This window comes from Amphimedon queenslandica, unplaced genomic scaffold, assembly GCF_000090795.2.
Source record: "Amphimedon queenslandica unplaced genomic scaffold, v1.1 AMPQUscaffold_13216, whole genome shotgun sequence".
NCBI lineage: Eukaryota > Metazoa > Porifera > Demospongiae > Haplosclerida > Niphatidae > Amphimedon > Amphimedon queenslandica.
In genome coordinates this window covers 99150-111346 of record NW_003546548.1, presented here as the reverse complement: position 1 = coordinate 111346, position 12197 = coordinate 99150, and the positions used below count along the sequence as shown (strand labels likewise).

The window sequence follows — 12197 nt, the reverse complement described above, 5'->3', positions numbered from 1 at the left end:
CAATATTAGACTCTATACGTGATGGTGTTGAAGGTGCTGAGATTGGTCGATCAGAATTAATCAATCGTCAAGATATACACAATATTCGCCACCAATATAATATTGAGGGCATCCAGTATCACTCTAATGATCATTCAAGTGTACAGTTATGGGTGGATAATTTACAAAGTGATAGTGAAGACGAATCTGTTGTACTTTTATTCAAAGAGCAAGGTGTTGAGCAAAGCAATGATTTAAATGACTTTTCAGTAAGTGATTTTGCTCTGGGAATTCAAACCTGTTTTCAGAAGGACATGCTAATCAGATTTGGCAAAGAAGCAATTTGTATTGATAGCACACATGGAACAAACATCTATGACTTTTATCTTATCACTGTGCTTGTGTTAGATGATTATAAAGAAGGTATCCCTGTTGCTTGGCTTATTTCAAACAGGGAAGATGCTGCTGTACTAAACCAGTTTTTTTCAAAATTGAAAGTCCGATGTGGTGATATAAGCACCGATGTGTTTATGAGTGATGACGCAGACAATTTTTTTAATGGTTGGAAAGGTGTTTTCACGGTAAGTAACACCAGGAAACTTATCTGTTCCTGGCATGTAGACAGAAGCTGGAGAAAAGGTCTGCATACACACATTTCTGTGAAGTCCAAGCAAGCTGAAGTATACCACCATTTACGAGTATTGCTTAGTGAAACTAGTGAAGCAGTGTTTAGGCAAAGGTTGCAGCAGTTTTTATCTTGGTTGAGAAATGATGCAGACCTGGTGACTTTTCTTCAATACTTCGAAGGTAATTACATGCAACGTATAAAACAGTGGGCTCCATGCTATAGGTCATCTACAACTGTTAATACGAATATGGCATTGGAATCTTTTCACCGAGTTTTGAAAGTCTGTTACCTTCAAAAGAAGCAGAATCGTAGAATTGATTACTTATTGCATATATTGTTGAAAATATCAAGAGACAAGGTTTTTGATAGACTTCAAAAGACCCAGAAAGGCAAGATTTCTCATCGAATATCTGAAATCAACAAACGTCACCGCACAGCACAGAGTATGGATCCTGCCAATTGTATCATTTCAAAGAATGAAACAAGTTGGAAAATAAAACCTGAGTCTACTTCCCAGCAACAGTGCTACAGAGTTGAGAAAGTTTCTAATAATGCATGCTCATGTAAAGTACGTTGCAACAAATGTGACATTTGCATTTGCTCCTACTCCTGTACGTGTATAGATTACCTTATTCACGCTACTATATGTAAGCATATTCATCTAGTGAATATTTTCAATCACCTTGATTTAGAGCGGCAAACTAAATCCAGTGGAACAAGTTCTACTACTACATCTGCTGCTACGCTATCATCAGATAACAATGAGTCAACTAATAACGAGAATATTGAATCAGGTTCTACATCAGCTATACAAGCTAGTGTCACTCTTAAGTCATCCTCATCAATTGATGTGTTATCAGTATCTGCTATGCTGTCATCAGATAACAATGAGTCAACTAGCATGGAACATATTGAATCAGGTTCTACATCAGTTATACCAGCTAGTATCACTCTTGAGTCATCCTCATCAATTGATGTGTCATCATTGCAGTATTTAACGCACCAAATAAGTAACCAGCAGCATTCAGACGATCTTCTTCTTGTAAAGGAACATGCAATACAAGCATGTAAAAAAATTGAGTTAAAAATACGTAGCAGTGAGAAGGTTGAAGCAGTAAAGGCTTGTGCACAGCACTTAAATCATGCATTGACTATGATTTCATCATATGACAAGCATAAACGTTCTGTTTTGCCCCAGAAAAGGAAACTAGCTCCCAATACTCTTATTGAGCCACAGCTTCGATTTGTTTCAACCAAGAAAAAGCGACAAAAAGCAACACGGTTAGCAAAACCTAATAATGATGAAATAGCTAAGTGCATCGAAAGTTTAGATGATGTAGAGATTGAAGTATGTGGCATTTGTTTTCGTGAGAATGATGCAAGTTCCTACTGTGCTACTGTTGATTGGATTCAATGCTATGAATGTGACATGTGGTTTCACTCTTCATGTGTTGCTTTAGACAAGGAAAATATTGATGAGAATATTGATGATTTTATTTGTCAAACTTGTACTGATACTTGAAGAAAAAAAATAACTTGCCATGAAATAAAACCAATAATTGAATATAAAAAATATTGAATATAAAAAATGAAGGGGAGTGACCGTTTAGTACTCAAAAAATAATAAATAAACAATATCTCGCGAACAAGTGTTCCTATGCAAGTGGAATTAATGCATCAAGAAGCCTAATGTTTCCTCTTAATAATTCTGTTTTCTATTGTATAGATAATTTTACTATGTTCATGTTATGGCTCTTTTAAAACCATAAAATGTATTTTTTGTCATTATAATCCCTTTTTTGAAAACAAGCTAGAGTAAGATACAAGATCTTTATAATCATATGAAAGAGCTTTCATTTGCATATGGAATGATACTAGTTAGAGTTAGAATCCATGAAGCATGAGTTTGTTACAACAGAAAAAGGGCGAAAATGAAAAAATTTTGTTGTACCTATAACTCGTTGCAAAATAGCGTTTTAGAAGTAAAAACCTTGCTGCAGGTAGTCCTAAACTTTCTATATGGAACGGTAGGTATATCATAAGTAAGCGTCCTCTTGGATTTTCATAAATATCCTTCGAAGTCCTTGCAGTACAGCCTCACTAATGGAGGAGATGGGAAATCAACCAGGTATTGGGCCGGTAACCAATAGCAACATCAACTAGCCTACGCCCCCGTTTCCAATCCCTTTCATTTACTCTATTATCTATGGTATATAGTGGGCGTTATGACCACGCCTATCAGTTCAAGTATACTGTGATACACGGTGCAATACAGAATGATAATGTACTGTCCCTAATGGCTAGTGTTTTGGAACCTATTTTTAGTGGAAGGACTTTAAGTGAGTGTAGAATTATAATAATTTTATTGTATTATGATTGCTGTAGACATTAGAGATCTTAATGAAGTGATTGCATTACTTGAGAAGCATCACTACAGCAAAATATCATATCATCAACTTGGGCTACGTCTCAAAGTGTCTCACAATACTCTAGAGAAAATAAAGAAAGACCATGGAGAAGTTGGTTCTTGTTTTACAGAGTGTTTGGCTAGCTGGTTGCGTAAAGCTGATGATGTGGAGACTCCAACAATAGATACACTGATAGCTGCTTTTAGAGGAATAGGAGAGAATGCTGTAGCTGATGGTATTAATGAAGAAAGAAAAAGTGAATAAATTTTAAGCTTAATAATTTTAATGTTAATTTTCTATGACATTTGTTCCTATACTAGTCTCGGCCCGCCCCTTCACACTACCAACAAGTGAAATATCAAATAGACCAATATTAGCTACACCTCTGACAATGCATACCAGTGATGGTTAGATATTTGATATAGTTAATGATGAATCATGTATGACTATTATCAAGAGTTGATAGTAATTAGAGGAGAGTGTCCTACTGGCTATATGGTCTACTTTATCACCGCATAGAAATTGAAAGTCACATTCCGATCATTTTCATATTTCATTTCAGTAGACTATAGTTATAGTTATTGCTAGTGTTTTTCAAATATTATTTGAAAAAAAAACTAGCAATAACTATAACTACTGAAATGAAATATGAAAATAACCGGATTGTGACTTTCCATTTCCACGCAGTGATGAAGCAGCATAGTAGGACACTCTCCTTTAAATATTATCTACTCTTGGCATTATTAAGCCCAATGTACAATATGACACTAGGTGTACTGTCAAATTTCAATTAGCCTAATACATGTATTATATCAGTAAGTACATGTACAATTAACTGGGCAAAAGCTAGTCAGTATGATTTTAATGTGTAAAATGTACATGTACAAGTGTATTACATGTACCTACATGTATTATTTCTATAGACCCCCTAGGCGCTAAGACTATTTTGTATGAATTATTTACGGTAGCCACCCATGATTAAAATTACTGATGGCAAGAAGCTCTCCACATCAAAGGCAGATCAAAGCCCAAGGTGCCGAAATGAAGCATAGCAAGAAAACTATGTTGTAGCAACGGAGACCTGGTCTATATGATGTAGTCTGGCCTCCATACTTTCCATAAATGTTGCTTGTAAGCCTGTAGTACCTTGTAGCGCTCAGAAAAATGGCCAGGCGGTGTCACCGCCTTTGATTTTCTTTTGATCTTGAGGCCTTCTTGCCATCAATAATTTACATCGTGGGTGGATACCGTATAGGAAAATTTTATTTATTATGAATGAATATCATTATTGTAATCATATTATTCATTGAAAATAATCTTTGCGCCTAGGGGGTCTATTGTATATTATAGTTATTTTTTAATAGAGCATCCAACACAACCAGTCATTGCTAATCCAGGTAAGGAGAGATTGTAAGAGATTAATTTTGTATTGGTGTAGGTGTTCATGATCTTGAACTCAAAGTTGATCAAGTTTCTAAGCTAAGAGATATTGCTAACGAATTGCAGGATAAATACGATTCTCTTGTTCTGGCAGTGAAAAAGTCACTTCAAAAAAATAGAATTGATGTAGAAGATGCAAAAATGTTGATAAAGGAACGTTTAAAAAGAAAAGCTCGTGTTGTTTCTGGGTTGATGCCCTGCATTAATATTCTTGAGAAGGCAAACGATTTTAATAGCTTTTTTAATTTTCTGAGCAAATATGATTTCATTGGTTACCTCAACTACAAGCTATTAAAGAAACTAACTGAACTGGTTAAAGATGATGATAAGCTAAACCAGCATTTCATAGACTACGAAAAAGATTATGCCAAGTTACTCAGTGCAGTTTCTCTTCAAGACTTGGTACCTTTATTTGAAAAACAATCAGACCTGTCTCCTACTGCTCCCCTCGGCTTACCTTATGTTTCTTTTTGTATTGAAAAACCTGATTCATTCACTAGTGCTCATGATTGTCTCTCAGCCTTTGATGAATTTTCATGGTCACAAGATACATTTTTTAAACAATTACAAAAGAAATGCATTATCATCACTTATGCTATACTACCATGTGTTCTTGATGATGTCATGAGAGATCTCAAGGATCCAGTGACGTTGAAGAAGCTAGAGGATAAAGGAGTTACTGTAATTGAATTGCAACAAGAAGAGGAAGGTATATATAAGATAATGCAGTATATAAAATTATTTTTATTTTCTATTTTTTTACAGAAGTTTTTGAGGGCAAGGAGGAAGGTACATGTGTACTTTTATATAACTAGCTTTTATTGGTTTGTATACAATTATTTTTTTATATTTATGTTTTCAGATGCACAGATTGAATCCACTGCTAAAGCAGAACCAGTACGTCAGTATGATAATTAATTTTCAATGATAATTTTTTGTTTAGAGGGTTGGTGCTTCTTTAATCATACAGACCACATTATCTGAGGGTAAAATTCCCACCACAAGCACTACTACTACTTTGGTAGGTATAGCACATTTACAGTTACAGTAAATTACAATAAATTATGCATACACACATGTAACTAATTACTATTGTACAATGTGTAGTGGAAAACTTTGTTTTCAAAAATTATTTTTTTAGCCTTTAATTTTTGTAATTTTCAAGTCTACTTTTTAGCCATCTTGAACCTTATTAAATCAATTTTTGTGGATATTTTTTATGAATTTTGAATAAATGCAAAATCCATGAAAATTTTGGGCCACGAACTTTTTTTGCTATGCAGTAGTGTTGAAGGAATGTAATTTACTTGTAGTTTTTAAACTAGTTAATTTTGTGATAATTTGTGCAACATTATAAGTATAGTTGTCTTGTCTATTAAGCTGATTTTGTGCAACTAGTTTATGTGCTTTTTTTATTTGATGTTAATTCAGTGATAAGCTGTTAAGTTGTTTATTGATGATCAGATCCTGCTAACAATTAAGTAGTACCGTCTATACTGAGTTTGTACTACATTGCATGGCAAAATTTAGGTCATACAAAGAGACATAAATATAGTGGGAATATTTGGTGGCTCTTAATACTGGTGATTCCATGATTGCAATGTATTGGTTGTCTTTATTGTGTAAATGAGTAAATACCTTAATCTTAATTTTATAGACAAGTGAAGCTAAATTAATATACATGTACAGCTATAATTATCTCTTTTCTTAAACAGAGGCCCGAAGCTGCATCAATTGGGAAAGAAGTGAAAAGTTCCAGTCTGGTACGATGATAAATTGTATATTAGCTTTACATGTAATTACATATGTAGGGACGAGATTTGATAAAGTCTATAAAATCTCATACTAAACCTAAGAAAGTTATTGGTCTACTTGAAGCTGGAGCTGATCCTAATGTTACTGAGGTTTGTAGCTACATGTATACTGTAGTATTCTAATTTGTTACAATAGTATCCATTTGGTGGCTCTCCTGCTCTTATTATAGCCATTGAAAAAGGTAATATTGATATCGTTAAATTGTTACTGGAGAAAGGAGCTGATCCTAATGTTACTAAGGTTTGTAGCTACAGTACTTGTATACTGTAGTATTCTAATTTGTTATAATAGTATCATGGTGTCTCTCCTGCACTTATAATAGCCATTGAAAAAGGTAATATTGATATTGTTAAATTGTTGCTGGAGAAAGGAGCTAATCCCAATGCTACTGAGGTTTGTAGCTGTATTATACTGTATTTTTTAATTTGTTACAATAGTGTAAATCTGGTAGTAATCCTGCCCTTATTGTAGCCATAAAGAAGATTAATATTGGAATTGTTGCAGTCCTACTTGAAAAAGGAGCTGATCCTAGTATTGGTTTTAATACTGTAAGTTCACTAAGTTGCCAGTACATGCATGTAGTTATGCAACAGCCAGTGCACCATATGAGGTTGTACTATTTCTTTAAAAGAATGAACAAGTTAGCTTTTTAAAAGGATTATTGGCATTAAAACTAATACATTAATAATTTTAATGTACCATAATTTTGGTATGGTAATTTTCAAATGTCCAATATTTCTCCAAAATTTCCTTAGAAGCTAATATTCTTAGGTACAAATATTTGTGGCTCTAGTAAACTTCTTTTTTCACTTCTACAGCACTGATACATGGCTAAATATTGAATAATAAAATAATAAACTAAGATTCTGGCTTCTCCACTGGCTTGAAAATAGTATATTTAGAGCTTTGCATGACCCGTTATTTAGTTTTTTATGCAGTAGGGGTTAAAATTATGTGGGTATAAATGAACTGCGAAACAGACAAAAATCAATACCCCACCAACCGTATGGTCTACATGTATAATTGTATCCATAAATTACTTACACACACATTATTAGCACTTGCTTTAGTAAGCAACTTTTAATTATCTATTTTTTATTAATTATGATCATAAAATAATTGTATCAATATAGTATGATGGTACTCCATTACAATGTGCTAGTAAAACTGGTAATGATAATATTATCAAATTATTAATAACTAAAGGAAAAGCTGATGTGAATGCTGTGGATATGGTAAAGTTATTCAATAATTATTATTATTTAATTCTATTTGTATCATTTAATTTTGTATTTATAGCGCAACTGTACTCCATTGTTTAATGCTGTTAAGAGTGGTAGTATTGAAGCTGTTGATATTCTATTAACTAATGGAGCTAGAACTGATGTTGTGTCTGAAGTAAGTTTTATGTTGAAACTTGACCATGATTATACAACATAAAATTTTGAAAGCTGTAACTTTTGGAGACTTAAGATTCAATTTATGCTGCATGCTGGCAGTGTTTATTCATAAAAATTAAATTTAACAAATTTGAAAAATTACTGCAAACACTAACACACAGGCTAACATATTGCCTGCATGTGTAGTCATAATGTTTCATGGGTAACTAAATTTGTGACTGAGTACAAATATTACTATTCAAAATTTATGTTTGCACATGTGCAGTGATCAGTTGATACTGCCTAATACTGTAAATAATTGTGCACATTTAGCAAAGCAGACTGCCTACAATGTATGTAATTACTTAATCCAATAGCAGGCTGGCAATTTTGTTTGTTGTTTATTTATTATTATTGTTATAATTTATAGTATGGTAAAACTCTACTACATTGTGCTGGTGAATCTGGTAAAGTTGAAATGCTTCAGTTTTGGATTAAGAGAGGAGATTATGATGTGAATGTTAAAGATAAAGTAATTAATATTTAAAATTGGTAGTCACTTTATGTTTTATTATAGAGGAACAGAACTCCATTGTTTAATGCTGTTGCTAGTGGTAGTATTGAAGCTGTTGATATTCTATTAACTAATGGAGCTAGAACTGATGTTGTGTCTCAAGTATGTGAAACCTATGTGGTTGTACTGTAACAATCTGATACATTAGTTACTGATATGTACCATATTTTACTGATTAAACGTCCGGGCGTTTATTTCTTAGCAGCCAAAAAATTTTATTGAAAAAAAAATAAAAAAGATACTTTGAGTGGAATCAAACTGCCAAGTCCAGGCAAGTTAGTTCAGGCTCTAACTTTTAGGCACTTTGGAGCTATCTAAACCGTGGAGCATTATTTCTGGTACAAATATGCTTATCTATAGCTAGAATATATTAATAACAGGCGTTTATTTGGACCAGGCATTTATACGGTAAAATATAGTACATGTACATATAGCACTGGAATGTATGGTAATAAAAATATGCAGACTTACCTTTTATTTAAATTATTACTATTTCATTATTATTTTCATAGGATGGTGAAACTCTACTACACTATGCTGGTGAATCTGGTAAAGTTGAAATGCTTGAGTTTTGGATTAAGAGAGGAGAACATGATGTGAATGTTAAAGATAACGTAATGTTTTCAAATTATCAGTCACTTTATGCTTTATGTTGTGTTATCATAGAGCAAAAGAACTCCATTGTTTAATGCTGTTAAGAGTGGTAGTATTGAAGCTGTTGATTTCCTTTTAACAAATGGAGCTAGAACTGATGTTGTGTCTGAGGTAAGATTTGTTGAATAAATCATGTATATAGACAGGTCTTTATGAGGTGGGTGTCCAAATATACAATATAGCCCAAGGAAAATATTATATCCGCCATTAGCTCAGGCTTGTTGATTATAAATGTGATTATGTCATATATCCCTTACTGTTATAACATGAACATATACATGAACTGCTTACATTGATTATTCACTAATGTTCACGTGCATGTATAGTATTTGAGACATCATAATCCTCAAATCTCAATAATAATGTCATTAAGTCATTAAATCAACAAGCTAAATTTGATACTATAATATTGATAATTTGGGCATAGATGCTTTATTTATGGTTTGGATTTTGTAGATTTCACATATTTAGAAATAATTCAGAATTTACACGTACATGTATGCTTTAAATTATCTTGATTTTGATTCATTTGCAAACTTTTACCTCTGCATAAATCACTCACTCTATGACATAATTATGTTAGATGCATGAGCTGTGAGTGCATGACTGAATAAATTTTTCCAACCTACATGTTGGGGTGAAGCTCCTAGATCATTCCTGTAATTGTTCTTACCAACATGCGATCTATTATTGTGTCACACTTGCATTTATTCTATGCACATTGTATTGGAGAAATAACAAATACTAAATTAAGACACCTTAGCAGTTAGCAATTTCTTGCCCGCAACCTTTATATAAAATGGGTGTGGCCACAGCAAACAAAAACCTTCTTTAGAAGCATTATAAAGTAGAGAAAACCTCTGTAAGTCTTAATAATGAGATCCAGTTATACATGCAAGGTGGTGATAACAGTTATAGGGATATTTTTATATACTTATACACTTGTTTTACATGTACATTATATTTAATGTATAGTACGGCACTCCACTATGCTATGCTGTTAAGTATCATAAAGGTGCTGACATTATCAAATTATTAATAGCTAAAGGAAAGGCTGATGTGAATGCTGTAGATGAGGTAAAGTTAATAAATCATCATTTCTACAATTTATTTTGTAATTGTAGTTGAACAGAACTTCATTGTTTTATACTGTTAGAAATCGTGACAAAGAAGCTGTTAATATTCTATTGACTAATGGAGCTAAAACTGATGTTATGGGGGTATACATTAATCTTATATACATGCATGATTGCATGTACATGTAATACACACTACTGTGTAGCAGTTTTTTCAAGGATACAAGCCAAAGATTTATCAAATTAATTTTTACAAATATCCACTATTTAGCATATTCCACATAATTTAATTTTATGAGTGTTTTTTAAAAAATCCATGAATTCTTTATCCTTGAAAAAGCACTATGTTTAGTTATTTACGTGTGCCAACAGTATACAAAATTTTTATTTTTATAGTATGATGAAACTCCATTACACTATGCTTGTCATTTGGGTGAAGCTGATATTATCAAATTATTAATAACTAAAGGAAAGGCTGATGTGAATGCTGTGGATAAGGTAAAGTTATTAATAAGTACTCGTTTTTAATTGTATAACTTGTGTTGTATTTTATAGAAGAACAGAACTCCATTGTTTTATGTTGTTAAGTGGAGTAGTGAAATTGTTAAAGGAGCACGGACACGGAAGCGCGTCATCTTGATTTTTAGACCAAACACAGATACAGTATACAACAGGGATTGGAAACGGCCCGGTATCACATGATCTTTTCCTTAAACGAGCATGCGCAGTATAAAAGGGGGGGTGGTCTGCCCAAAAATGGAAGCAAATATTCAAAATGGCGATTACACATGATAAAGATCTTGATAACATCAGCACAGGCGGCTGCAGGCCTAGGCATTGGGGGTCATTGCCTAGGTTAAAAATTAGACCGGAAGTAGAAACAATGCTATTTAACCCTTTTACCACACCCCTTTAATTAGAAATGCCTAGGCTGAGTTGGACTTCTGCAGCCGCCAAAGAACATCAGTTGATTTACATAGTAACAGCAAAAGGAAGAGGCCACAATTGCCTAGCCTCTTATTTTCCACATGTTTCTTGTTCTTTTCTTCTGACTAAATCACGGTTAAGTTGTTTATAGCGAGTAATAGTGAAACAGGCCGAGCTTCAGGACGATCAAGGACTCATTCAGGATGACTTTGACATTGAGTTTGAGTCTGCCGCAGAGAAAGGTGCCTTTAGAAGATTTTCAATCCTTGCTATTTAAGAACAAGCTAAATAGCTTTGGTTTGTTGACAGCCATGTTTAATTTTATAGTTTTAGTTAAAGCTGCATGATGCATGGCTCTTTTGAGTCTCTGCTGGTATAGGGAGTTAGTAAAACTGTCTGTACTCTTCTAAGAGTCTTTTTTAGATCTTGTGGATGCCTGTGGTGCTTGTATTCTGTGATTCTTCACTGCCCATTTTTAATTACATTCTAAAGCCACCCGCCATTTTTAATTGACTGGGCAGCCCACCCCCATTTTATACCCGTGCTCATGCTCGGTGCTGTAGCAATCATCACGTAAGGTGGAGCAGTGGTTATATTTTGCGCATGCTCGTTTAACATTTCAATGAGACAACAAAAATTGTCAAAAAAACCTAGGCGTGTTACGGGTTAAAAATAGATATCCAGGGATATTCTTCAGAAAAGTCTCAAGAAAGTCATCTGTCTAATGACTTTTAAAGATTTTGAGTGGTCCCCATTCTAGGAAAACTTTGGCTGCATAAAGCTCTCTTTCGAAGGTATTCTATAAACTGGTACTCTTTGCAATATATCCATTCTCGTATGATTTGAGATCTTTTCTCCCTCTGGCTTCTACATTGATGACACAACAGCTGTTATGATGAGATGTCTAGATTGATGTGACTATTATCCAATGTACTGAGTGTTTTTAATCTTAATTTTCTCTTAAGCCGTGTTTTATTGAGGACATCAAGAATAGTCGGACCTACGGTGGAATTTCTCCCTCTGGCAACTTCACTATGACTAATAACGAAAATATGTGGCATTAGTATTGTTCCCTAGGAATCTCTCCAATGTAATGAGCTACAATGAAGTGACTATTTTTGTCCTGTGGATATTTGGAAAGCTGTTTCTGCAAGTGAAGAATACTGCCGTTTATTGATTACTTTTGATAAACTTGCTATGCATGCAACTTTTATTTGATTCCAACTATTAGTTTTTACATTACAGAATAGTTATCAAGTGTCAGTGATACTGCAGCGTCAAGATATATGAAATAAACAGGGCTTGTAATTTTATCAT

At 33.5% G+C, this 12197-nt stretch overlaps 2 long non-coding RNA genes across 2 annotated transcripts; both read left to right on the top strand.

Annotated features, from left to right (window-relative positions):
* Window positions 1–7629: 7629 nt before the first annotated feature.
* LOC109584364 (uncharacterized) lies at window positions 7630–8265 on the top strand. The gene is made up of 3 exons (XR_002185968.1): window positions 7630–7668; window positions 8080–8181; window positions 8227–8265. It is a non-coding gene; the product is annotated as an uncharacterized LOC109584364 (long non-coding RNA).
* A 21-nt stretch (window positions 8266–8286) lies between these two features.
* On the top strand, window positions 8287–8928 carry LOC109584362 (uncharacterized). The gene is made up of 3 exons (XR_002185967.1): window positions 8287–8325; window positions 8736–8837; window positions 8890–8928. It is a non-coding gene; the product is annotated as an uncharacterized LOC109584362 (long non-coding RNA).
* Window positions 8929–12197: the final 3269 nt, after the last annotated feature.